Below are 25134 nucleotides of genomic sequence, written 5' to 3' on the forward strand. Positions count from 1 at the left end.
CATCACCTCCTGAGAGCTTAAGCCTTGGTTGCTCGTCCATAGCTACCATATGGAGTACCTTGGCTGGGGCGCTCTCTGCCGCGACCCTGCCATATAGAGGGCAGAAGTACAGATACCCTCCTCCAGTCTCTACTCTAAGCTCATCCCCAAATCATCACCCACCACACTGAGACATTTGCTGATGACTTTAACAGTGTGATGACATGAGAATGACTTCTAAATGTAGTTTCAAGACCATCACATGACTCCAGGATGGTGTCTAAAGTCATTCTTTTAGACCATGTGCTCAGAGATTAAGTAAATTCAAGGTGGGACTCATGTTATCACCCTCGATAATGTAACCAAGACAATCAAATATTTCAATACAGGATCCAAACCCTGTAAAACAGACAGCTGAAGAGTCTGCCTCCCTCACAGTTCTGCTTCAACAAAACAGAAATGTGGTCCAGCCCTTACTGCTCCATACCATCTCCCTCCCCTAATAAATGGGTAGGGGGGACAAGTGGGGGGTAGAGAGAGGAGGTACAGTGGGCGGGAGGGCGGTTTAGTGAGTGGAGGTAGGGTGGGATAGAGAGTGGAAGTAGAGTGGGGATGAGGTTAGTGAGGGTGGAATGGTGGGTGTTTGGCGGTAGAGAGTGGGGATAAGGTAGAGAGTAGGAAGGGTGGGTGGAGGTAGGGAGGGGGAGGTACGATGAGTTGGTAGGGTTAGAGAGGGTGGGGGTAGGGGCTGGAGAGCGTGGGGGTATGTTGGGTGGTTCGGGTAGCGTGAGTTGAGTTAGGGTAAGGTGGGCAGAGAAAGAGCGGGGATAGAGAGAGTGGGGTATAGAAGGTTGAGGTAGGATGGGGTGAGGCTAGAGATTGGGGATTGGGTGGGTGAGGGTAGAGAGGTTGGGGAGTGGGGTAAACAGTGTGGGGGTAAGGTGGTTGGTTGGCGTTAGGACAGTTTGTCTGAAGTCCAACTAAGGGCTTAGTAAAAGACTCCACTCTTAGTGTAAGGCTGTACCAACTGAGTACATGGTAGCGTAGACAGAGCAGCCAGGCGAGAGGGCTGTAAAATCAGTAGAAATGAAATTGTAATACAAATGGTTCAAAGAAACACTTTGGGCCTCATTACGAGTTTGGCGGTAGCCGTGCCCTTATTAAGGGCATGGCTACTGCCACTCACTACCGGCACCCGCGAATGGGCCATTACCGGCCCATTACGAGATGAATGGGCCGGTAATTGCCCATTTGCGGGTGCCGGTGTGGGTGGGCTCCCGATCCCCATTCTGCCCCATAGGGCAGAAAGGCGGTGGGGAGCATGGTTGCACCAGCACGGTTTATAATGGTGCCGGTGCAATCACGAGTTCTGCTCGCGGGTGCCGCTCCACACGCCTGGTCTGACCCGCAAGCAGAACTTGTAATGTGGCGGTATGGTAACAACGGCGCCAGCAGCACTACCGGCGCCGTTGTTGCCTTACTGCCACATTTGTAATGAGGCCCTATATCTGTAAAAATAAATGATTTATTTAAATACAAGTAGGGCCAGATAAATCTCAGGGTAAGTAAGTTCTAACACATTATATTTAATCACAATTATAAAAACACTATACATTATGGTACACAGTCCAAAGTATAAACCTTAGGAACTCAAACCCTTTTCATACACATTCAGTATAGGTCACACCTATTCTTGGGGAGTAAAAACCAATTGTTACTTTCACAAATACATTCAGTAATGGATTAATGCAAGTGCAGTAGACCCTACCAGTTGTACAGTGACTCCCAGTACAAATCACATAATCAGTCAACTGGACAATATACTTTTTGCGAAAAGTGGAACACATTCCAGGTACAGTAAAAACCTTTAACTACTTTTGTGATAACACACAGCTATACTAGGTGAGTAAAACCAAAAGGATGTAATATTCAATTACAGGTGCTTTTGAGATCAGTGAATCACAGATTGAGATCAGCAGTAACTCTTGTTACTTATTTTTGGATGGCACACAGCTAACTCAAGGTAAGTACAACCCATATACCTTTTTAATCTCACAATGGAGTCCAGGTTAAATCTGTCCAAGCTATGCAAGGAACTTTAGTATGACTTATAAGGGACAGTTAGAAACCACAGACTCTTCTGGTGTCCGTCTACAACAGTACAGGGAAAGCATGTCACACTTTAATGAATGACTCAAAGTTATTCTAGGTAGACCCAAATACAGACTTATTCTGGACAGGCTAGCAGCAAGTCAGGGGAAACAAGACCCAATTGGAGGACACTCACAATTATCCCGCAGGAATAACCTGGTGAAACCATTACATTAAGTTTGGGAAGAGGCACAACCTAATCACAGGTAAGTAATATACCGTCACATCTACTTTCTATTAGAATGGCAAATGGAGAATTGAGAGATTGAAACGTCGGAAGCGGCCTCCCGTCCTTTGTTTTCCTGCTTTCCTTGAGGTGCGGCTTGACGTTTGCACGTCTGTAGGTCCTTTCCTGGTGAACGGACGAGCGAGCGAGCGAGCAGGAGCCGCGCGGAGCGTGGAACGCTGACCATACGTGGCCGTTAGCGAGTCTCAGCACCCCCGCATGTTATGGTATAGCATCGAGGGCGAGGCAGAGTAAGCGCCCCCCTGGAGACCCATCTTAGATCTAGCCCAGTATGCAACGAGCGGCAAAAACAGGGAAGTGCCTGACACTAGATCATATCCAGATCCCTGGCGCGGTAAACCTTTTTAACAGCTGTTCTCCAGTGGTCCTTGTTTCTGAAGCCTGAACCTTGCACATGCTTAGGAGTGGGAATTGAGGGAGACTTTGGGGGAGACTGTGGGGGGGTAAAATCCCCTTTGTTCTCTTTGACCCTGCATGTACCTTTGTGCACACCTGTGAGTGGTGGCCTGTGAAGTCTCTTTCTTTTCTGTCCAGTGTGAGGCTGTCGGAAGCGGCCTCTGTAGGTACCTAGTAGGTATGGGAAATAGCGAGGTGCGGCTTGACTCCTAAATATTGAACAAAGGCCCCCTGCTCCTCGTACTCTGTACGGCATGCCGGTTTATTTCCTGTCTTGGGCACATCAGCCCCCCTCATCAGCCCCTCGAACCCTGCATCCCATTAGCCCGCCCTACGCGGCTGCTGATTTGCCTGAATAACCCCCTGGGAGAGGCCAATCCCTGGCTCACCGGTGGGTGTGCATTGAAGTGCCCACTAGGAGGAGGAGCGTGAGGGACGACTCTATATATAGTGTTGCCTGTATTACCTAGTTTTCACACCCCTTTGGGGTTGGAGTGACTGGAACTAGGGGAGTGCAGGGAGGAGGTGGGGCCCCAAGTGGCCGGGCTTGTTGGCACTGGGTGTAGGAGCGTGGGGGCGGAAAACTGCACAAACTGCCTGTGTCCCTGGCTGTGGTCTCGGGAGGAGGGCCTTGCTGTGGTGCTATCAACCATCACTGTGTGTGTTACACCAGGATGCCCTAGGGTGAAGACTCACTGAGGGAGCGTTTGTTGGTACCAACTGCCTTTTATCTACTGGGTTGGTTCTCACTATTGTCAGTGAGGCAGGATCTAGATAAAGTGATTGTAGCCATTCTGCAGTTATGCAGCGGGGGAAAAGAGCTCCCCATTCGATCTACAATTTACGGAAAATCAAGGCAAAACCTGTGAAGGAATGTAATGAGAACAATAAGAAAGGTGATAAACGCAAGAAGAATGCAAAAAATCCCACACCTGTGGCCCAAGGAGCTATCACCGATTTCTTTGCTGTAAATCCTCCCCCCGAAATAAACTCAACTATCAACGAGGAAACGGTGGTGCCCGTTATAAGTGGTAACATTTCTTTAAATTCCACTAACTTTGACGATATAGACAACAACTCTTTGCTTGACCTTTGTTTAGACATACAGAGAGGAATGTTGTCTCAGATTCCTCAGAAGGTACCTAGCAGTATAACATCTAAGGAAAACATCAGCACACCTTCGGGTGCGCAAAATCCCGAGGGTAGCAACAGTCGCTTGTCCGCTTCTCCAAATTTAGCGATGGCTTCCATGGAGGACGGACCTGAAAATGAGGTTGAGGATGATATTAGTCCGCACCCAAGTATAACTACGATTGCGGAGCTCCAATCTTCGGTGGCCTCCCTCCAATTTGCGCTTAAAATACTTCTGCAAATGTCCGGACGCATTTTGACAAATACCAACATTATCACGTTGGCGTTAGAACATAAGGATCTCTCTCGTGACGATGCGGAAGTAAATCTGACGCTGTACATTTAGTGGAAGAGACAGAAGAGCAGGAAGTCACTCCGGAGGAAGCCGTGGAAGATTCTATGCCTTACGGGAGTACCCCAGATGGGGAGGCACCAGCAGCGTGTGTAGAGGATCTGGAGCTTACAAAGTCCTTGGGCTCCCCCTGTACCATCACGGAAACAACGTAGATTGGCTAAGAAGGCACTCAAAAATAAGAAAGCTACTAGGAATGCCCCACTTCCTATTGCTGGCGCTCCGACTGCCCCGGAAACTCGCTCTAAAAAAGCAAGGAAAAGACTTGCGCGAGCGGCGGCCCGAGCAGCAGTGACAAAAGGTCCTCTCTCTGGATGGCTAGTACCGGGCGAGAAGTCCATTGTGGTGGACCTTGAAGAAACCTCGCCGGTGGACCCTGAGCCGGACTTTGATTTCAGCACCCATATATGTCCTGAAGAACTCGTGGAGACGGGAGCATCAGGAGACCTACCTGAGCCGACACGACACGGCCAAAAAAGCTCAGTGGAGGAGTACAACGAGAACCGCATTTGTTTTATCAAGAACCTTTATCCTAGTGGGAAAAATCCTCGGCTGTCACGCTCCGAGTACTTAACCAGACTCCATCATATTCCTCAACTCCGTGTACTGAAATCTGATGACTTCTGGTTCATTGAACCTTTGCAGGTGCCCAATTCCCATGTTTCGGCCATACATTGCACTTTTTTGGCCTCTGCGCATCTTATCAGAAACTTCAAAGAAGAATTGAGGGCAGTTGATATGGACATTGATGTAGATCCTCAGGTGAGGGATCCACATGACGAACCTGAGGTCACAGACACATCGGTCCGCCCAGCCAACAAGTTTAAGCCTGTGGTAGAAGAAAATTCTGCCTTGGTTGAAATACAACAAGCTCTCAAATCACTCTTGGAATCTCTCCCGCGAGTACTTCAGAACCACTGAAGTTTTTCTTTAATTTCCTGGAATTGTCTAGGCTTTGCGCATCTTCTGAGGCCCGAGGGCTCAGTTGTCTTATTGTCCAAACACATTTGTATCTGTCTCCAAGAAACTTGGTCATTGGACCCCCTATTACTTGATGGCTTTGTTACATATCAGTCATTTGCTAAGAGGGGTGACAAGGGTCGCCCTTTTGGGGGTTTACTTACAGGGGTGGTTAATACAGTTATATCACGAAAGATACAGTGTAAAGCTGAGGACCACCTGTTGGCGGTAGATGTTGACTTTGTAAATGAAGGTGATCTGTGTAGATTTTTATTGACTAACCTCTACAACCCCCCTGGTGCTGTGATAAGAGAACCTTTGCAAGAAGCAATTCAGGATCTATTGGCTTCTTGGTCATTAAGTCCTGGTAATATTGGGGTAGTGGTTGTGGGGGATTTCAACTGCCATATGATAGGCGACCTTGTTTCTCCCAATTCTGACCTCAGTGCAGGTTGCCTGATGTCACACGGATGAAGGGAGGGGGAAGGGTTAGGTTGGCTACAATTGTCTGACTCATGGGATCTCACTATGATTAATGGTCGCACATCGGGAGATCGGCTTGGGAAACACACTTGGACTAATGGTAAATCGTTCAGTACCCTGGACTACTCTTATGTGCCCCGAGATGCAGTCCAGAGTTGCTGACATGATTGTAACTCCAAACAAATGGAGCGACCATGCGTTGCTCCTTTGCTCTCTCCGCCTCCCTTCCCCCTCCACCTCCCACTCTAATACTGGTAATATTCAAACCAATTGTTCCTGCACTAGAATAGTTTGGTCAGAAAAGAACACAAGAGCGGCCTCGGAAGCGCTTAAATCGGCTGACGTATGGGATCTTCCACACTTTGATCTCATAACAGTAAATGATATAGAAGACTGGATCCGGGGATTCGCTGGTCTACATGCCACAACAAAAACTAGGCACATGTTAAAGCCTGAGGGAAGAATCCTCTATTATAACAAGGAAATCCGGGATGCCAAGAGAGGATATAGAGCTGAGATTCGGGGTCTTAAGAACATGAACCTAGTGGGAGGAGACTACGATGAGAAAGTTAGAAAAGCTAAATACAGATATAGAGCCTGTATTAGGAGCATAAAAATGCAGAAAGGAATAACAGATATCAAAGGCTCGTACAAACTATCTGTTCTAGAAACTCTCGCAGTATATGGACCCTCCTAAACGAGAATAGAGAGAAGGTTAATGGACCTTTAGCCAACCCTATTGGTGAAGAAGTATGGATTCAATTTCTAATGGGGCGTAACTCGGGAGAAGAGGAGGCTCTTGGTATATCTCAAGCGAAGGTTCCCTTCCCCCGCCTTTCGATGTTTCAGTGGAAGCCATTCATAACAAAATAGATACCCTTAAGGCCCCTAGTGCCCCCGGCCCGAATGGGCTGGCTAATGCAGTAATTAAGAACTACTCTGCATTCTGGGCACACCACTTTTCTATTCTCTTTAAAAACATCTTAGCTCAGGGGATCATTCCCCGCGCCTGGCAAACGGCTATTCTTGTCCCTGTGTTTAAAAAAGGGTAGCCGCATAGATCCTAACAACTCCAGGCTCCTTTCTATGCTGGACATTACTGGCAAACTTTTCGCTGCCTTACTTCTTAGTGAGTTACAGAAGTGGGTGGAACAAACTAACATACTCAGTAAGTTCCAATGTGGTTTCCGGCGAGACTTCTCCACCTCTCACAATCTTTGGGTGATGGACATGATTTGCACACGGGCACTTAGCAAGGGGCAGTCCCTGCTGTATGCGCTATATATAGATTTCAAGGCTGCCTTTGATTCTATCCCTAGAGCAAGGCTATGGATTAAGCTGGAAACAATGGGTTGCCCGCCTGGTCTTCTATACTATCTAAGACAGTTGCACCATAATACTTCTGCGTGCCTCAGACTAAACCAGGAAGGCAGTATGACTAGACAGGTGACCCAGAATAGGGGGTAAAGCAGGGATGCGTAACTGCACCCCTTATTTACAATCTTTATGCATACGATATCCCTGCAGCACTTGCCGAGGCTAACAACTGCCCCCCAAAAATCAGTGAGGCTCCCTGCACAGTCCTAGCATACGCCGATGATCTGGTTGTATTTGACAATACCATAGCTGGACTCAGGCGTTCTGCGGTCACTTTATGGGACTACGCAAGGAACAACGGCTTGATTATAAACCTAGATAAGACAAAGGTACTTAGATTTACCAGGAAAAGAGCATTCCGAGTCAACTTGTGGGTAAATAACCATATACTCTATGCTCCATCCTATACGTATCTTGGAGTAGATATTGAGCCGCTGGGAGAGTATCCCTGTGCCGGCAAGGACGTATAACCAGGGCTATGCAAGTAATAGCATTAATATTTTCGTTCACAAACAAGTAGGGTGGCTTTACCTTGTGGGGGACCAGACACCTATACATCCAAGTGTTTGGGCCCATGATTACTTACGGCCTGGAGTCTCTTCTTTCTTTCGATCTTGCCTGGCTGCAAGTGATGGAGGGTAAACTCTGGCGCAGGATACTGGGATTACCTCCGAGTGTCCCTATGGCCCCGATTAGGCTTGAATTTGGCCTTCCCTCACTTAAAGCATTGGTACTCAAAAGGAGGGCAGGATTCTATCTTAAAATGGGCAACCCTACTAATCCGTTATTGGCTGTGATCCATCAAGAAGTGAGCAAAAAACACACCACTTCTCCCCTCCTGAAAGACATGACCAAATTTCTCACGGAGATAGGTTGGACGCACAGAGGGGAGACTGTCTCTAAAGGATGTATTAGGAGCACTTGGCAAAAAGGTGGACCTGTGGGACTGGTTAGAGAATTTCCAACACCTAAGCAGCCTAAAGTCCTATCATTTTGTAAAATATAGACTCTACACTTTTATGCAACCACAAGCATACCTGTATCTCTGCCCCACCAAAAGGCTCAGACGTTTCATTATTTTGTTCCGACTGGAGCAATTACCCACCCTTTATAACGTAGGAGCCAGGGAAAAGATTCCTGCCAGTGAGCGAGCTTGCCGTTCGTGCAAATCCCCTGAATGTATGGAAACAGCCAAGCATTTGTTGACTGAGTGCCCGACTCTGGAGCGTTCAATCTCCAAATATCTAGGGGAATTTGTACATGATCCCCTAACCATCTGTGAAGCCTCATTCTGGCTCTACTGCACTAAAACCAGCAACATGCACCCGTTTATTGCATTGTATAATGTTTGGCAGCAGACTGAAAAACACCTGGGCTCTTTGCTTTGATTTGAAACATCTCAGTATGGTGGGTTAAAAGACTGTCGGTGTCACTCTGACTTGTCAGGGATGTTACATCTATGGCACCCTTATTTCGACTCCTAGGCAGGATACTAGTGGGTGAGAGGTCTAATGTTTGCATTTATGGCTAAAACTGTGCCGACGTGTAGGCAAAGATTATTAAGTCACTCAAAACTGTTCTTGTTTGAGCATTTCATTTTGTTTTTCTTGAGGTTCTAATATTTTAAAGAAATGTTGTCTGTTTTAGTATATATTTTCATTTGTTTATGATATTTGTTGATTTCATGAGTGTTCTCAGTGGCAGAAGGGGGTGGGGTTTCACTAGGGACTAGTGACCAACAGACAGAGTCAGAATAGGTTCTTAAGTAGTTCCTCAGGAAGTCTGGACAAACAGGTGAGTACTTTACTTCTAGAGTTAGAAGAGGGTCCAGGGCCTTCACAGAAGACACCCCAGCAGTATTCTAGCAGTGGGACTGGGTGTACTGGATGAGATGCCTCCCCATCACAGAAAGCACCCCACAGCTACACAGAAATCCTAACAGACTTAAGGTAAGTACATACCCAAGCCAACACAGTACCTCAGCATTGAAGAAGATTATGCAGCAGGAGGACTTCAGGATCTGCAACTAAATACCCAGTCAGTGGATTCCTTGTCGTGGTGACTGAAAACAGGACCTTGGAAGGGACTATGCACCAGGGATCAATGAAGAAGGCTGTAGGCAAGGTTTTCCTCACGGCTGAATGCGGTTCTGCGAATTTGGTGCCTTTTTTCAGGAGCACAGAAGACAGAAAATCGCGGTTGAATTCTCGTCGTTACAAAAGGTCCAGCACTCTGGTGAGGGGACTTCTTGGACTCTTATTGTGTCTTTGGAGATCCATCAGGATGCCCACGAAGTTTCAGCGAGATTCAGAATTCGGAAGACAGTGCACTGCATGATGGCTCGAGATCCCAGGGTATTGGGGTATTGCAGCAACGCAAGGTCGCAGCAACGCGTTGGATGGCTCAAAATGCAGGTCTATTGGAAGGAGTCCCCAGGTCTATTGGAAGGAAGGGCTACAGCAGGCTATGCGGTCGCTGGAAATCGTTTCAGCTGCTTTTCCTTCATCATCCTCTTCGGTTTAGATTCCAGTGGTCAACTACTCTTCAGCTTCGCAGTTTTTAACAAGAACTACAGCACAACTTCTGCGTTCTCTCCACAAGAAGGGGCGGTCTGGTTGTACAATCAGATAGCCAGCCCCCCACTGGAATTTGTCCCCATTCAGGTAAGGAAGAAGAAAACAGGCTGCGGAGTTATGGACTCCTCCCTCGCTTCCTGCCCTCACAGACAGACTGTAGCCTGGGTGGGAAGTCCAGGGGACTCCCGGCAAAGATTAAAAAAAAAAAAATCACAATGGAATTTCCCCACACTGGATGTCAGTGGAAGGAACGAGAAAGGACAAGAAACACTAAAATGATGAAAAAAGAAGACAGAGGTCATTTTGGTCAAATGAGCACCCTTCGGTGCCTTTACTACAGCTGGGAACACAGCCCACGGTAGAGGTGCACCAATTTAATACAAGGTATCACTGCCACCAGCCATTGAAGGTAAGCCTGTCCCTGTAACAGAATTGTTACAGTTTTAATGTGAAAGGGGATACATTGCATCTCCTCAGCACTCCACATAAGGTGGGGTGTGCTGGTTTCACCCAACACAATGTAAAAGGGATCCAAAGATCCTTTCTACCCTTGGGAACTGTAGTTCGCTCAAGGTTAGCAAAAGTAAGTTAAAAGGGGAGCCCTAGGACAACCCAGCAACACAGGCACTTATTGCCAATACGTTCTTAAAGAGGATAACTATAAAAAGACGCTATGGAGAGTATCACAAAATGACACCCATAAAAAGAGTTAAAGATTATGTGAGTGTGGGAAAAGGGTCCCACTCAGAGGTATTAAGGAAAAATATCCCACTATTAAAGCAGAATGTTCTGGGGTTGACCCAGGTTAGGAAGATTGATCAGCTCTGTGGAAATCTTACCCAACAGTTGTGGTTAGAGAGAGTGGGGTAAGGTGGGTGCAGTAGGGAGAGTGGAGGTAGGGTTTGTAGTAGTAAAGGGAGTGGGCAGAGAGCAGGGATTTGGTCAGTGGGGGTAGAGAGGGCAACAACATGAACAAAAGCAGCCTCGGGAGGACTTATCTAAAGTAGTCCAAAGTAGCCCAAACAAAACCAAACCAGCACACGTAATGGGGGTGTGGTGAGTGGGTGGGGTAGAGAGAGTGGGCATGGGATGGCTGGGTGGTTGTAGAAAGGCAGCCTCAGGAGGACAAAAAAAAACTGCAGTAGTCAAAAGTAGCCAAAAATACCCCAATTGTTAGCAATAAATAGCCCACAATAGCCCAATATGAAATCACTGCACAGCTGGGAAATGGAAAGCCCAGCAACCGTCTTTCTTCTTACAAAGCTGCTGATTGGAGCAACTATTGTTAGGGAGCTTGTCACTGGGTAGAACGGCCAAGGAGTTTGGAAAAAGATTTCAGTAATTTCATGCCAAGGAATGTTGCTATGCCAACCAGATATTCTCGGTTCAGAACCCCCAGTGCCTCCCTCTTTTCAGTAGCAATGGCTATGGCAATTTTGTGGCTCAAGCGCCATCAAAATGGCATTAGCAAAAACACTTTTCTTCGGTGGAATATTTTCTCAAAACAAAGTGTTTCCTTCTAGCAGTAGTTGCAAGTCATTACTGAATTGCTAATATGTTCAGTTAATTCCTTTTTGTATTTTTAATGCCCACGGCACTGATGTTAATTCTTGCTGTGCAGAGGCATCTCAGCATGAGGTGGGCAAATCTTCTGCATGTGGAGAGCCCTTTGTGGGGTCGGAATTCAATAGCCTGCAGGTAACGGGCTGGAAGACAGCATCCAAATTAAAGCCTTGACTATCTCTCTCTTTGCATCTATCTATGACTGAGCGGGCCTTTGTACTCGGGAAGATACAGCAGACGACACGCGAGCGATGATGGCAGTACATCAGTGCCCATGTGCGACAGGCAACATGGAAAGTTGGGTTTTGCGTCTGTTAGAATTTAAGAATGTCTTTGTGGACTACGACACTCAAGGGGAAACATTTACCACCCGTCTTCCACTCTCTGGCTGTCTATCTCCGAGAGTCTTGCTATCTTTCTAAAAGCATCATCACTCTTTTACTTAATGCCTTCTGTGCTTCTCTTTATGATGCTCATTGATCTCCTATGATGCTCATTGATCTCCCGTCTCACTTTAACGGCTGCAGCTCTCTGACAGAATGCATCCAGTCTCTCTTTTCAATTGTAATCTGCCCACACTCTCACTCTGATCACGCAACCTTCTCGTCTTTCCATCAGCTGGTTTCTGCTCCCCTCTTTTCCCTTTACCTTTCACTTCTGACTCCCAATCATTTTCTGCCTCATCTCATTTTGCCTTGTGAGATGGACAGCTGGCATTTTCTTTTGATTGCCTGCGGTCTCACAGTTTCTACGTCTTGGTCTTCCTCTCTCTGACATGTATTCAGGGACAGTGCCAATTCCCTCATCCTTGGAGAGGCGGTGCTGTAAGAAGGAGGGGGTGTGACCAATAGGCGTGGCCCCTTACCAGGTCACAATACAGTATGTTTTCATAGAACCCAATCTGGACGATTTGCATAAAAGCAAAGAGTATTATTGGAACATAAGAATATCTACAATTTTAAATGTACATGACTGGTCGCCCAACATACATGAAAACGTTGAAAAATCTGCTATTGTGCTGAAAGAGGTGGAATTACTCATGTGGGAAAACTTGTAACCCGTGTTTTATCGTTATGAGAAAGCTGCATCTGAAGAACACCCTTATGAACGCTTCAGAAGCAAGCATCAGACCGTCAGTGATAAGACAAGCCTGCACTCATGGATCATTTAAAGGTGCTCGCCTTTCTGAGGCTTCATCTTTGTGCCTTCCCAGGTGCAATGCAGAACACACTGATCTCAAATAATTTGTGCGAGCGCAGGCGTCCGTTAAATGGATTTACAAAACAATATAAAGGCCCTCTCCTCGCCTTTATATTGTTTCATAAATATAAAAGGAGAGGGGACGCTGGTGCTCACAAGTATTATTTTCCTTTCTTCCTAAGGAAAATAATAATTGCGAGCACCAGCGGGTAGAAAGGAAAATAATTCTTACGAACACTGTCCGTTAAAACTAGTAACATAAGCACAATATTGTCTTACCTAAAGTAGAAGGAACTATGGAAGACGCGGCAGTCAGCACAGCATGGCCGAGCACTCCAAGATGGCTATGGGGCAGAAGAGGATGGCATCAAGGTAAGTATGGCACCGGCACTACACTTCCTCAAACACAATGATTGGCTGCTTCTGTTCCGCCTTATGAGTGGAAGCTAAAGCTGCTAATCAGCTAATCAGCTTCTGACCAATCATAAAGTTAGCAAACAGCCAATCATTGTTTTCGAATTGGGCCAACCAGGCGGTGCTTAGTCCAATGGCAGTGTCCCAGTTCTCGCAGCTTAACATCTGCCACTGGGTTTCTTCCAGACTCTGGAGCATTTTTCGAGGAAAAAGCATACAGTCCAATGGCACAGGGGCAGATTGGGCCAGGGGTCTTGACAGAGTGCCAAGACCGTCTAAAAAAAACCCAGAGTGGAGCTCTGTCTTGTTCCAGCACAAATCCTCCACTGATCAGGGATGTATGGATTACATCGATAATCTCCAGTAGTTCTAGACCTACTCTTCCTCATCCTTGTCCATTACTCTTTTGGTGAACCCTAACTTGCTAGACAGGAATAAAATATACATATTCAATCCCTGCACAGCAAGGTCTAGATATAATCCAACCTGGAAGAGAAACACCCCCACTACTTACCAGACATAGCGGTTCTGGGCCCATTGCTGCTCCCATTGCTGCTCCTCTTTTTCCCAGCATACCAAAGTCTGCAACACGATAAGGGGTGGGAGGAGCAGAAGAACTTAGTTGGGGAGTAATAGGAGCAGGAGCCATGGAGATTAGTCAAAGTAATTGATGCTTTACCAGTTTGTCCCATACCATCACTTATGCGGAATACCCAAGCTGAAGTGCCTAGGCCAAGAACAACACAACAAAGACGGACACCAGATCCTTGCAACACCCATGAACATTTTATAGTTCATGGCACGGGAATCAGATGTCATCAGTTACTCGTCTATTGATTTCAAACTACCCCCACTCCTGCTAATGTGACACAACCGTATGAGTGGAAGCCCAAGTGGATGTCCTACAAATATTAGACACAGGAATACTGGAGCTGAATTCTCTGAGGAAAGTGTGAATAAGCTAGCAATTATGCTAAAGGAACTGAGCCACCAACCCAGGCTAACACCAGAAGCATTTCTAATGTCTGCCATGCCAGAGGCGACAGAGGAACTGATATTTGCGTAATGAAGTTGTCCTCTTTACGCAGATAAACATACTTTTGTAGACTCCTAAAAGATTAAGGATTCCACCTCTGCAGAGGATGGAGAGTTAACAGCAGGTTAGATCATCTACTCAAATCTATGAAAAGACGACAAGGCCTTGTGCTGGACTAAAAACAAGTGCATTTGGCTTAACACCCAAGGAGCGCTCTGCATAAGTGTGCCCCTAAAACCAATGCCCCCAGCCAATATGACGTGCACCAAGGATACACCATAAAAGAAACAGACTAATTGTCAAACCTGGAGGCTCAAAAAGTCCTGCATGAGATTGTAACCCTAAAGGAAGATCAGAAGAGGGGATCTTGCCAAAAAGAAACTCTTTAGAAGATGGGGACACATTAAAATGCTTCCTTGAGAACTCCCCCAGGATTCCATAAAAGCCCCGATGATCACTCTCAGAACCGAGGCTACACTCCTGTTGAACGCAACCCTCCTAAAAAGCCTTCCATTGCTTACTGCATGAATACCTCATAGTTGGCTTAAGAGAGTGCACAAAGGAAGCTGCTTCGCCACTGGAGAGCCCCTTACGATAGCAAATGTCCCTGCACAACATCCAAACTGTTAGTCGAGGGAAGGATACAGAAGTCACCTCCCCTATTTATTTATTACCATTTATAAAGCACGCAGCAGCCCGTGGGCATCGTGGCGCCATTACAGAAATACTTTATAAATGACACGGGCAACATACTTGGTTACACTAACAAAACATAATACATGCTTATTTACAAGAGGAGCAGAGGCAGAAGAAAAAAGGGGGGGGCGAGGAGGTGGTGGCTACGTTAGTGGGAGAGAGTGGTTTTTAACCCTTTGTGGAATGCCGCGAGGGAAGTCCCGGCTCTGAGTGCATTGGGTAGGGCGTTCCAAAGTTTAGGTGCAATGCGAGGGAAGCCTATCCCTCCTGCTTTAGACCTTTTGACGGATGGGATGTGCAGTTTGTTGGCATAGCAGGTTCTTTTAGGACGTGAAGAGGTATCTTTGGTTATTGTTTCAGATAGGTATGGAGGGGCGGAGAGGCTTAAGCATTTGTGCGTAATGGCGAGGGTCTTGAATGTAATTCTTTCCTTTACTGGGAGCCAGTGGGCAGCTTGCCTGGCCTGCGTGATGTGGTCTCTTTGGGGGATATTGAGGGCTGCTCTGAGCACGTTGTTTTGGACTATTTGGAGTCCATTTAGATTTTTGGCTGAGGTGCTTGCTAAGAAGGCATTGCAATAGTCTAATTTGGCTCCAATGGTGGCTTGGGCAATAGGGAGGAAGTTCTGGTTGGATAAGAAGGGTTTTACCGCATTTATAAGTTTTGTGGTGTGGGCAGAGGTAATGGCACTGACTGGCGTGTCGTAGACAAGGAAGACACGTAGAGTCTTCACTGAGGAGGAGATTGGGATGGTGGTGTTTTACAATGAAGAAGTTACAGTAAGTTTGGTCAAGTTTGGCTGGTGTTTCCTTCGGCCTATGATAATGATCTCGGTATTATCTCCATTGAGACACAGCCCATTGGCAGCCATCCAGGCTTGGATGGTGGATTATATCTCGAGGAGGGATGCAGCGTCTTGGTGATAAGCGCCAGAGAGGGAGGAGTACCTGCATATCATCGGCATAGTTAGTATGAGCTATGCCGAGCGAGTCCATTTTGTCAAAGAGCGTTTTGTAAACAGGTTGTAAAGAGTGGGCGCTGTGCAAAAGCCCCGAAGAACTCTGCAGTTGATGGTGGAGGGAGCTTTGTTTGCCTGATCAGAGAATACCTTCATGGCTCTGCCTTCTAGGAAGGAGGTTATCGAAGAAGATGCCTGTGAGGTGAAGTGAGCAGCATGAATGAGGTGGGAGGTAAGAATCTTGTGATCAACAAGGTCAAACACAGTTGAGAGGTCTAGGATTAGGAGGAGAGCAGGTTTGCCTTTGTCCATGATGTGGGTTTTTGGTTTTTAAGATCTAGGAGTCATGGCCTTTGCGGGATCCCGATTGCCTTTTACTGAGGATGGAGTTGGATTCAAGGAAGTTTTGGATCTGGTTGTGGGCTGATTTGTCCAGGATTTTGAGGAGGAATGGGACGGTGGTGATAGGACGGTAGTTATTGGGGACGGGGGGGTGGTCTAGAGTTTTTTTCTTTAGTAAGGGACAAACCCAAGCTTCTTTTAGGCTAGACGGGACAGTGCCTGTTGTGAATGAGGGATTGATGAAAGGCGTGATGAGGAGCCAATGAGTCGGCGCAGTCTGCTTCTGTGACGTTTCTGAAACGGACAGGAGTGGCTAAGGAGTAGGGATGCTAGGCGTTTGGAGATTGTGGTGCTTGGGTAGTGCTTTGAATTGTTCTTATATTTTATCCTGGAGTAATTTTATTTTGTTCAGCAGGGCTACCTGTGTGCTGGAGCACCATGCGTCATCGTTCGTGTTCTCATCAAGGCTGGTAAAGGGAGTGATGAGGTCTTTAAAGATGGCAAACATTTCCTTGGATTTTGCCTTGGCCTTAGAAATCCATAGGTTGAAGGAGTTGCACTTGGCTTTGAGTATCGCTTATTTGTATTGCCCGGACAGCCTTTTGAAATCATCTTTGGATTGGACTTCCAATTGGCTTCCAATTGGCTAGTGCATTGCGTTTGTTGGTGTGCATGTTAGTAGGTCTTCCGTGAACCAAGAGTTGGTGTGCATGGATTTTATCTCTTTTTTGGACTCAATTGGTACTAGGAGTCAATGGCTCTGGTGAGGGTATGTGAGTAGATGTCAGCTTAAGTGGTGGGGTCACTCGAGAATGGGGGGTTTGAGCTCTGGGACTTCCAGGAAGGGATTAATGTTGTCTTTAGTTCGTTTTTTTGAGCTTCTGTGATCCGTCCATGGGTAGGCTGAATTGGAAAGGATGGTAGAAGAGCAGTTGTGGTCTGCCACCCAGTCTAGGGTGCAGCCTTTACAGCGAGTTGGGCAGGTGACTTTTTGTACGAACCCTAAGTTATGTTAGGTTATGTTATTTTGCATTTATATAGCGCCTTATATACCATTGGTATGGTCTGAAGGCGCTGGTGGGTTGAACGCCCTTGGGAACCGAAGTTCAGATCAGCAGAGAGAGTAGAGGGAGTCAAAGGTGCATGTGAGCACCGGGTATGTGTGCAGCTCATGCAGTATTCATGCAGTATCCATGCAATAGCTGCTTCTTAGCTGTAGGTGCGGTGGTTGAGAGGTCAGGAGTATGTGTTCGTTCTGGCAGGGTTTATCCAGACCGGATGTGGCTGCATTAGGCCTGTGCAGAACGCCTGGCTGGGGGTGTCTAGCCAGCAGTGTTTACTTAAAGTGATGTGGAATGAGCGGCGGATGTTGGTATGAGAACAGTTATACCGAATGGTGTCATAGTATCTCTGTGTTCTAGTTGAGTGGTGATGTAAAGGAGAGAGTAAGCGTGGTGGTGAGATATGGTGGGTTATATGCTCTTTCGAACGTTCTCTGCATTCTAAACCATACTATATACGTCTATATACGCAATTCTATGCGTTTGTTTGCTCCAGGCACTCATCCGCTTTATGCCCTCATACGTACTATTCACTCACCCCCTCTGTGCACTCACCCCCTCTACCCACTAATTTTCTCCGGCGATCTACATACTCTCCGCACATCCGAATTCATCCGCTATCCATACTCATGCGCTTTACTTGCTTCTCTTGCGGATACCTGCAGATACGACATGGAGCTGTCACATGCTCTACATACTCATCCGCCCCACATACTCATCTGTTCTACACACTCATCCGGATTACGCTCCTCCGTTCTGCACATTCGTCCGTTTTACGCACTCCTGAGTTCTATTCGTTTCACTGTATTTACGTACTCATCCGCGCTACACGCTAGTCCGCTCTACACACCCATTCTCTCTACACACTCATCCGTTCGAGATGTTCATCCATTCTATACACTCATCCAGTTTACTTATTCGAACTATGTAGTTATCTGTTCTTCCATTCGTGCATTCTTCCACTCAACGCATTCGTCTGTTCCATCTGCTTCATCGATTCTAACTATCTCATCCATGCCATTCATTTCATTCACTCCTCATGCATTCCGTCCATTTCAGCAGTTTAACTCTTTACGGTTTCCGTATGATTTATTCTTATTGACCCTTTTACTGCTTTGATCTACTTTATGCGTTTAATTCTGTTTGTCCTTCTAGTTTATATTATGGGTTATTAGCTGTCAATTTCTCGCATCAGGTAGTTTGTTGGATTGGTGTCATTGAGTTGCTGTTGGACTGTTTGGGTTGGTATGGTACGGGTTGGTTTTTCTGGGAAGAGCCAGGTTTTTAGCAGTTTGCGGAAGACGTTAAGTCCTCAGTTAGGCGGATGTAAGGTGGGAGTGAATTCCATAGCGTGGGGGCCAAGGCCAAGAATGATGATCCGCCTAATCTGACTGAGTTTGTCTTCAGTATGACTAGGAGGCCGGCTGAGCTCGATCTTAGGGTGCATGGGGGGTGATAGGGTTTGAGTTTGTCTTGAAGATATTGAGGTCCGGTTTTATGCAGTGCTCGATAGGAGATGCATAAGGTTTTGAAAGTCTTTAAGTTCCTTGGCTAGGGCTGAAGCTGCTTTATCCTTGGGGTCACCGAGACCTAGATTGAGGTCTCCGAGTAGGATGGTTTTCGTGGAGCTTTTTAGATTGTTACTTAGTACATGGAAGAGGTGCCCTTGGAAGTCAGGGGCTGGGCCTGAGGGCCTGTAAATGATATGTATAATTATTGTACAATTAGCGGACAAGGACAGTTTGACTGAGAGGATGTCAGAGTTGCCTTCCCCAAGGGTGGTTGCATAACCAGATGGAGAGGGTGTCTTTGGTGATGAGTGCTACACCTCCTCCTTTCAAGAGATGTCCGTCTTGTTGGAGAATAGAGTACCCCTGTGGGAGAGCTAAAGAGATTGCTGGAAGCGATGCTTCATAGAGCAAAGTCTCCGTGGCGGCAAGTATATCAAGGTTTGCGTGGTGATGAGGTAGGTGATCTCCAGGGCGTGGGCAGGGAGAGAACGAGCATTTATAAGAGCACAATTTAGGGCGAGGGATGAATTGGTCTTATTATTCAGAAAAGTAAGGGGTAGGAGTGGTGGGGACAGGGGGGGGGGGGCAGGGAGTGTGGGAGAGAGGATTTGCCCGAGGGTATTTGGCTTGAGCGTGCAGATTGCCGCTATGGTCCTTTGGGACTGTGCCATGCTGGAGGGTACTAGCAAGATGTTCATGTTCTTTGCTGTAGTGGTGTGAGTGGTGGCATAGGTGTGGGGGGTACGAGAGCCCAATCTGAGATTCCTTCGAGCTGTGGAGCTGGGGAGGCTGAGGTGTGGTGATGGCTCGGTACAATGCCCAAGTCTAGTGTTGCCAGATACTAGGCGATTTCTGGGGGCATAGCAAGGCCATGAGGCTCCTCTGGGAGGTAGTGTCGGATGGGCTGACCTAGGGATTGAAAGGGCCAAAGAAGAAGAATGCATTTAAGGGTCACAGATATTAGATGAGTAGGTGGAAATTGCCTCCTCTTGGTCGAAAAAGGGAGAGACAAGATTCATCAATTGGCCCACCTCTTGAACCTTCTTGCAAGAACCCCCAGGATCAGGGTAAAGAGGAAAGGCATAAAGCAGGACGGTGCGACAGAGAATTAACAAAGCATCCCAGACCAATGCCAGAGGACCTGGAACAGAAGAGCCTCACCTGAGCATTTTCCCAGGTGGCAAATAGATGCAGCCTTGGAAAGCCAAACCTTTGCCAACTCTACCCGAAAATCTGTGAGGAGGCAGATTCTTAGAAGGAAATACCCAGCTCAATCTGTCCATTTTGGAGTTGCCAAAGTCTCTCATATGGAGCATAGAAACAGAGTGAGAAGAAACCACTCAGCCCAATATCCCAGCTGATAAACGATCTGAGGAAGCCTTGGATCTGGACACGTCTTTCTGTTTATATAAATCAGGGATACCAAACTGTCTAAATGTCACATCACCCTGAACCAAGGGAACAGACTCAAGAAGAGCTCCAAACACTTTCAGTAACCCCTTCCAATGAGACGACTGGCCCTCTAAAAACAGACCTCTTTTCTTTAAGCTTGTTCAAATCCAAGCATGCACGGCAACACCATGGACTGGCATCGGTCATGATAACCTTTTGGAAGTGGGGGGAGGGGGGAGAAGAGGATGCCCTTGCTATGGCTTAACAGATCTATGCACCAACTGAAGTCTAACCTCATCTTATCAGTCACTAGAACAAGGACCTCAAAAGGTCTGGTCTTGAGACCTCTAGTAACAATGAAGGTACATCCTTGGGAGGATCTAGATGAAGTTTGGTCCCCAAAGAAGAATGCTATATCATCAGCCCCTGAAGCTTGGGTCATTACTTTGCCAAGGGCATCTCAAGATCAACCAATACCTGAACCACTGATCTGAGTAAGAACAGGATTTCTTCAAAAGGAAATTACTGATCTTGATCTGTTCAAAACTAGATCACTATGAAAGTGAGATCCAGAGTTGGAAAAAGGTGATCAGACAGCAAGGAAATCCCACTGTAAAGATAATTAAGATGCAGGGGGGCCGAGTGGACACCAGCTAGTGATCCAGGTATGGGTAGACTGCAACCCCCTTTTTAAGAAGGAAAGGCACTAGAGGGGCCAGCATCTTTGTAATAACTCTGGGAGCTGGCCAACACAGGAAGGCCCGTCTTTGTCTGAGAATTTTGAGAAACACTGGTGACAAGGGTGAATTTGAACCTGAAGGTAAGCACACGAGAGATCAAATGATGTCAGCTGGACCTCTTCTGGAGGAGAGGTATAATCCACTGCAACATCTCCCTTCTAAAGCAAGCTGGAGAAAAAATATCCCTGAAGCGTGAAACAAATCTAAAGCCTCCTGATGTGTTGCCTTCCGTACAAAAACTAGTAGCTCTTTAAACCACTTCATGGAGCGGGGGTATGAGCGATGTGATGTGTTGCTTCATTAAAAATATAAATTAAAGGACAAATCACAACCAGAGGTCCTGTAGGAGGGAGAGGTGTGAATTCTACCCCATACCCATCTCAGGAATCAAAGAATGGGTCTTTCCAGATGCTAGATCAAGAATTCAAACAAGTCCCACCACACCTCCTGCCATTACCCTAGATAGTTCGGCCTTTGAACTCAAGCTCCAGGGGTTTCAGAATGGTCTTGAACAGAGACCTGATCCCACCTTTGGCCCTTTGACAGGTGCCTATCCTGGGGCTTGCAAGACAACAGTCAGAATGTGATCTCCTTGCAGTGAAGGTTGGATCAACTTGTTTGTAAATCTGAATGACAATAGGGTGTGCTGGAGGATAGAGTATTAGCGCCTAGCATTACTCAAGCTTCTGAATCTTGTACTGTAAAAAGAAAAGGTGAAGCTTTGTTGTAATGTCTTAAGGAAGCAGATGAACTCTGAATAGATCATTTAATTCATGATATTTATTGTACTTACACATATCATTAATAAGAAGTCTTAAAATAAAAAACAAGGTGAAAACAGCAGTCGATGGGACAGCATATTTCTCTATCCAAAAGACTGCTGACAACTATGGACCAAATAAACCTCAACAATTTGGTAAAGGAGTAAAACTGCACACCAGGTTGAAAAACCACGAAGGAACATGCCTACACAACGCAGTCATCCAACCTTAATTGGCCCTTCTTTTTCACTCTCAACCTTATATCATGAATGATGTGTGATGTCAGTAGCACGCAAGAATACAAGGTTATAATGAGTGACTTGAGATGCTTCATTTAAGCCACTGTAGCAAAGCATCACCTATTTTTTAACATTAAAGAAATTCAGGAACTTGTGTGAGCCTAACCTCTAATACTGCCCCCACCCCCAACGACACCATAGACATTTAATAGGCCAAAGCAAAGGTCTTTGTCCTATTGCTGCCACACATCAAATGGAGATCAGTACCTTGTTTTCTGACACCAACCACCAAAAGCCTCTTTTCTTTTCAACATAAAGAAACAAACTCCAACGTACACAAACAGCCTTAAAGGAGAGTTCCGGGACTTTTTTTTTATTGTCCCTACGGGTCGGCCATGTGTTTGTAAGCATAAATCGGTAGATCGTAGGAAACTTTCCTATGGACCTTACCCGACTTTTCGCCCCTTATCGCACTCGAAATCAGCCTCCATTTTGTGATAATCCTATCATTCCGCCGCATCGACCTGGCTCACCTGCCTTTGCGGCACTAAATCAAATCCCCCGCCCCTGAAACAGACTTTATCAAAACATTCATATTCCCCGCCTCTATCCGTGACGTGACTGAGCTGCGTAGGCAAACGCGCCCAGGCGTCTTCTACGCGACTCCACACAGACCCCGGAAATCAACACAGATCAGCTCACAACACAGCGCGCCACAATTCGGAATATGAAACTGTACTTTGAAATCAAACCGCAAGATTGTACATTTGGCAAAGTACGTTTATTGGACATCAAATGTTTAGAGAATATTCAGCGATTTGCATTTTTATTTGCTCACGTTCCAAAAAGTTCGTATTGAGGAACGCGATGGTCCTTTGCTGTACACAGGGTCTTAGAGCATCTCACAATACAGCGCCACAATTCGGAATGTGAAACCGTGGTTTAAAAGCAAACGGCAAGATTGTACATTTGGCAAAGTACGTTTATTGGACATCAAATGTTTAGAGAATATTCAGCGATTTGCATTTTTCTTTGCTCTCGATCCAAATTAGTTCGTCTTGAGGGAAGCGATGTTCGTGTGCAGTACACAGGGTGTTGGTTTACGATAAAAATAAGCTCTTCGGTCGCACTGATAATCGCATGGCTGTTCCAACAACGAGGCACTAGGCCACCACAACGGTAGGTATGTTGCATCTAACCGTTAGTACCGCATAAGGGCATACTTGTACTTGGCGATCGTCCCATAAAATGGTCAGGGTGGTAACGTTGTTCACGCGGAGAAGCAACTGGCGGCTGTAGAAGCCGTCCGCCGGTGTCTGGTACTCGTGACACAGACAGTAGTGAATGATGTACCTAAAAACATAAAAAATGAAATTAGTCTCACCATCAGATCCTTATTAAAATTATTCATTTCATAGCGAGGACAGCGCTACTGGGTGTACACAAGTGTTTAAAGGCGTGGCGAGGCATGGAGGGGGGGGGGAGTGGAGTACAAGGTAAGTAGCATAAAATAATAAATAAATAGGGCCAGCTGGTGGCAAGTGCAAGGTAAGTGCAGAACAAGTGCTGGGAAGGGGGGGCTGTAGGATACTGAGACAGTCCCCCAGTGCAGGGGTTGACAGGGAGGCAGTGCAGGTGGAGAGTGGAAGGGCCCAGGACTGAGGTCGCAGACAGTGGACCAGTTGTAGCAGGGGAGAGGGAGAGAGAAAGCAGAAGCAAAGAGGAAGGTTTTGAGGTGCTTCAGTAAAAGCAGATGTTTCTCCTCAAGATAGTGTGCGGTAGAAAACAATATGCCACATAGAACGAACAAGTACAACTGAACCCGTCTTTAAAGCCACTGTATAGTAATGAAATTGCGGTATAAACTCATCAAAAGTTACTTACATTATATTTGCATTTTCCATTGTGTCTCTGTGTAGGGCAGACCCGAAACACCACTCCTTCTTTGCCGACGTTACTTCTTCTAATGAACGTGGCTCATCGTTTCGTTTCTGAAATTTTATTCATTATCTTTTCTTAGTCTTTCAGGATGGTCCCGGCCTGTCAAGGTCAAATCACAATAGAACCTTATATTGGGTCGTGGGCCGTTCCGCCACCCGAGCAAAACATCAAAGCAGCTGACCTTCACTTTGAGCGAGCACACATTTCTAGTTAGCTGCAGTTAGTTTTAGGGACATCTTGTCTGCGTGCCTTTTTTTTTATTGTCCCTATGGGTCGGCCATGTTTTTGCAATACGGAAACATTCTATAATTTTTGTAAAAATGATTTATATTACTGTTTGGTTTAATTGCAATGGGCCTGCAACATGAGGAGACTCGAGAGAACAGACAATCAAATTACAATCATTTAAACCGTGATGTGTATTTCTCAATGAGCTCTGCTTTAGGTGGACATGGAACAGAGGCAATGTTGGGTGGCAATGCAGTTGTCCCCTGCATAGGTTCGTTCACCACTCCATGTATGTGCCTATCGAGGACATCTACGATAAGTCTCTCAATAAACTCATATTGCATATCCTCAAACACTGGTTTGATCACCCATTGTTTACTTCTTTTAGTGAAGGCCTTATTGTAGCGAAGCGTCCCTAAAGTTCCGGTCGTCCTACTTTGTTGACGGCCAACATTATGGTTATGTGCCAAGACCGCTAGAAGAGTCCGATTTTTCATGCCTTCCATGCCAAAATGCAATCTTTTGGGCCTGTACTTTAGGCACATATTGTGGAACACCTCCAAATCTCCTGTGTGGCAGAATTCCGTGAGTCCCCTCAAATCTCTTGTTATAGTTTTATCAAATACAATCTTTTCAATGGCCTTGTGAGTGGGTGATGAAGGAATCAACCACTTCTTCTTCCGTGCCTCCTCTGTGGACAAATGGCCATGTTCACATTTGTGGAAATGCTCATTTGTCGACCATCGATGTACGTTGCGCCATCGATGTACGTTGCTACAGTGCAACATTACTGACCGCCATTTTTCCAGTAGAATTTCCAACGACCCTTCACATGTTTTTGAGCTCCACCAAAGATGGTTGCTGATTGACTTGGACCACTGTGAAATACCTTGCATATCTTTTTTTTTTCCTGCAGCCGACAATTTTTTATTGATTGTTTTTGCAAGATGCCATACGTCAAATTGGTGATTTATATTTTTGTACTCTTCTCTCATTGTCTTGGCAATTGAAACGTGTCTGTCCGTGGCTATCAGGTCGATCACCATTCCCCGCGATTGTAGTTCTTGCAATGATGCTACAAAGCCAACTTTCTCCATGGCCACTGAGGATGTACTTTGTGACACCTGCACGACCACCGAACTCACAATTTTCTTACTTTCCATGTCCTGAAAGTGGTAGGTGCAGTACTTGGCTGAAAATCCTGGGCTGTCGCACTGTCCATCACCGGCTAGCCTGAAGCGTTTGCCCGCGAATGTACTTTCCATTGACATTTTTTCCATTCTCCAAGCTTCGCTGATGGCTGGAAATAGATAATCGGTTTGGTATTTGTAGAACTGACTTTTCGCAATGAAATGGATTCCCACAAACTGAAAGAAATACTGTAACTTTTTAAAACTTGA

Source organism: Ambystoma mexicanum, chromosome 2p, assembly GCF_040938575.1.
Source record: "Ambystoma mexicanum isolate Mex_15411 chromosome 2p, UKY_AmexF1_1, whole genome shotgun sequence".
NCBI classification, from domain to species: domain Eukaryota; kingdom Metazoa; phylum Chordata; class Amphibia; order Caudata; family Ambystomatidae; genus Ambystoma; species Ambystoma mexicanum.